Source organism: Canis lupus, chromosome 5, assembly GCF_011100685.1.
Source record: "Canis lupus familiaris isolate Mischka breed German Shepherd chromosome 5, alternate assembly UU_Cfam_GSD_1.0, whole genome shotgun sequence".
Taxonomy (NCBI): Eukaryota; Metazoa; Chordata; class Mammalia; order Carnivora; family Canidae; genus Canis; species Canis lupus.
This window is the reverse complement of record NC_049226.1, coordinates 84,015,977-84,019,663: the sequence shown is the minus strand read 5'-3', so window position 1 is coordinate 84,019,663 and position 3,687 is coordinate 84,015,977.

Genomic DNA, 3,687 nt, shown 5'->3' with positions numbered 1-3,687 from the left:
TAAAATACAGCTCCCTCCACGCGCAGAGGAATCCAGAAGATAGAAGAGAGGGGTGACGGGTATGAGGTCCCAAGAGTCCTGCACATGTTGGCTGAATCCTTGGCTTCCCTCTTGATGGTGAGTGTTTCACATCCACAGCATCAAGCAGCTTCCGGTTCTCCTTGCAGAAGCTTTTCCTTGGAGGACCAGAGTCTGATGCCAACACCTCTGTGTCCCTTGGACCCTCCTCTGCAGGTAGAATTTGGCTTATGAGTGAGCACTTTGGGCAGCTCTGGATACATCTGGGAGTCCTAGATTGCATGATTAAAAAAAAAAAAAAAAAAAGAGGATGGTATAAAAACTAGAGTTGAACCTGATGATGTCCTTTCAGTGACGACAAGAAATGCACAGTTGTGCACCTGCCGGCTCAGTTAAGTACAGTTGTGAAGGCCCTTTGCTTGAGGCAGGGGCGGGAGGGGTGGACACAAGGTGATGGGGATCAGCGAAAGAAGTCTAGGCTTCAAGGCAGAGTCCTGGGTTGGTCTGTAGTGATTTCTAGACATACAATCCGTACATGAATGACCTTGAGACAATGACAACTTCTCTAAGCCTCAGTGTCTTCACCTGTAAAACGGGACACCCTCTTTCGTCCTTTCTGGAATGGCATGAGGCATAAGAAAATGAGACGATGAAGGCGTGGTAATTGTGTAATAAAGCACGGGCCACCTTGCTCCCGGGCTGATACTCCCCACCCTACGAGGTATTTCCTTGAGGCGGCTCCTTGGGCATGCCCAAGAGTCAGGAATGAGCTGAGAAACATGTCAGGGACAAGAGAGGAACTGCTGTGTCACAATCAGAGAGACAATCTGCAACTGCACTATGATGACACAAAACATCGCCCCGCACTGTGCCCTGACATCGGAGGCTGTCGCTCCGGGCCTGGACTTGCAGACACCCCGTGAAGGCTCGTACAGTTCAGTAGAAATTGCTGTTACGTGTAAACTGGATCTTTATATAAAGTTTTACATTTATTAAATACTCCAACTCAATCAGAAAACATTTATTTTGCATTTGCTTCACGCAGGCGCTGGGTAAGAACTGTGAGAAACAAATGAACCGGAGCGCTGCCCTCCAAAGGCTCACAGTCTGGTGCAGAAAACGGGACACAAAGTGAAGCCCTCTCACAGCGGGCGTACTACTCGATTTTAAGTGAAAACAAAGCTGAAGTGGACACAACTGTCCCTGGAGCAGCAGAGAGGGCCTTCGGGGGAGCGTGCACTTTGCAGAGCCACTGGAGTGAGGCACCTGAGGACGGTGGGGAGAAACCTGCAGCCAGAGGGAACAGAGCCGGCAAAGGAAGGAAGGGAGCACTGGCCCGGCACGCCCGGGGGAGAGCGCAGAATCAGAGGGGCTGGGGTGGACATTGCGAGGAGAGAATTGGCGGTGACCCAGATGGGAGCAGAGGCTGAGCTGGGAGCAGGTCAGCGCTTCCAAGTGGAGAAGGCGGGTGCTCCGACCGGACGTTCGGTTTCCGTCGCCCTCCGCACACGCTGCCTTCCAACAGTCGTGTGACCCGGTGCCCAGTAGGGACTCAGCACGTGTCCAGGGTGACCGAGTGAACGGAGCCCAGGAAATACTAGGAAATCCTTGCCAGCACATGGGCACAGACTGACCGAAGTACCTGGAGGTGCTTCAGTTGAGCAGATGCTAGGAGACGCGCAGCCCACAACCGTGGGTTCCTGGGACATGTTCTGCTCAGGTGGGAAAACCACCACCTGAACGCTGACTTTCAGAGAAACCCAACGGGGCACCCAGGGCTCTGAGTTTCTGGGTCCCACATCGGGAGGAGATTGAGGACGCGGCGCTCCCTCCCTGACTCTCGAGGGCCGGGGACGCACGGGTCGCCCGCCGTGGCCAGCACTCAGACATCCGGGCCCAGGCAGCAGGCGGAGCTGCCTCCTGGATTCTCTCCATTTTCTACCATGTCAGGAAATTCCTCTTGAGAAAGCACATTCCTTCTGAGTTCACCCCGTGATTAGCATTCTGTATAAAAAGAAAAAAAGAAAAGAAAAAATAACCTCGAAGATGAAATTTCTTCTCGTGCCTCGGCCCAACTCAGCTCCACTTGGTTTTCATTTACTGCGATGTGTACTTTGGAATCGGAGCCTCGAGCTTTCCCGGTGAACTCCTGCCACCTGGGGTGCATTAGGGGGGGTGCTGGGCAGGGACTTGGGCTCGGCCCCCGCTCCCACCTCTTTCCCCACGTCCTGCAAACGGATCGTTAAAGAGGCGGCCTCCGTGCGCAGAGCCCGAGGGCCCGAGTGCGAGTCCTGTGCGGGCCCCAGCAGGCAGGGTGCGGGTCCCCGGAGCAAGCCCTCCGCTCCCATCACTCTGGGGGGCGAGTCTAATCCAGACGGGATGTGTGACTTCAAAACAGCTGGGAAGCATTACAGGTCAAAAGTTTAAATCAAGCTCAGCCGGTCGGAATGTGCGAGCTGTGCCTTTGCGACCGCCGCCTCTTCCTGTGCCGCGAGGCCTGTGCACGAGCGTGGGTCCGGGCTGGTGCAGGCTCAGGGGCTCGGGGCGCCCGGCCCACCCCAGGCATAGCTGCACCCCAGGGACCTGCACAGTCAGAGCCCCAAGCTGGAAAGATCATCGCAGATCATTCAAACCACCTCATTACACGCATGAAAATGGGCCCAGAGAGGCTAACGTCCAGCTCCGAGGCCCCCAGCACCTGGCAGCAACGCACCTGAAGGGTAAGCTCCTCAGATCCTGCCACGCCCCTGCCAAACCCAATGGCTTACGCTGGCCACTAAGACGAGACGAACCTTCTCTGGTCTAGGAGGCCGGGGTGACCTGGCTGCCACCCGCTGCCGTCTGCTCGGACCGCACAGCCCTCCTGGCATGTTAGTGTCTTCTCGGTTCTGCAGGCTCGTGAAGTCCTTCCCCCCTTGGCAGTTGGGGGACTCGCTGCTTCTTCCTTGGAGAGGATGAGCCCCCCCGTTCCTCTCTCAGCTGGGAGGTGGAGCGCCACTTTCTCCGCAAGACGCGCCCGAAGAAGCTGTCCAGTCACCTCCCTGGAAGCCCTCTGGCTCCTCAGCTGGCTTGCGTCCCTCCTGGCACCTGATGCCCCACGACCCTCCCTGTGTGTTACTCAGCGATCACCCCCCCCCCTTTGCTAGAGTGTAGGTACCTGAGGGTGGAAACCTTGTCCGCTGTGCCACTATCTCCTGGCGTCCACCACAGGACACTTGCCCGCTGTGCATCTAATTAATCAATCGGCCGGCCAGCCCGTCGAGCAATTCAAAGACGGGCTCCCCCTGTGTCCTCAGTGATTAAGCCCTGGATGTGTGGAGACTAGAGACGGCCCCAAGCAGAGTTGACGCGTGACGGTCTGGGTCCCTCCCCTTGATTCCAAGTGGATTCTGCGACTGTTTGGTCAATAGAGGGATGTCAGTGGTGGCCCCTTTCCAACCCTTAAGACCCCGGCAGCTTCTCCTGCCTCGGGTCCCTGGGGAGCCCTGAGCTCCGTGTAAGTAGTCTGGGTGCCCTGAGCGACCGCCACCCAGGAGAGGCCACCAGCAAGTGCACGTCCGTCAATAGGCCCAGCTGCACCCGCCCTCCCAGCCATCCCGACAAGGCCCCGAGTCAGTGAATGAAGTCAGGCCTGACCCCCCTCTCCCCTCCAACCCCAAACAAGCCCAG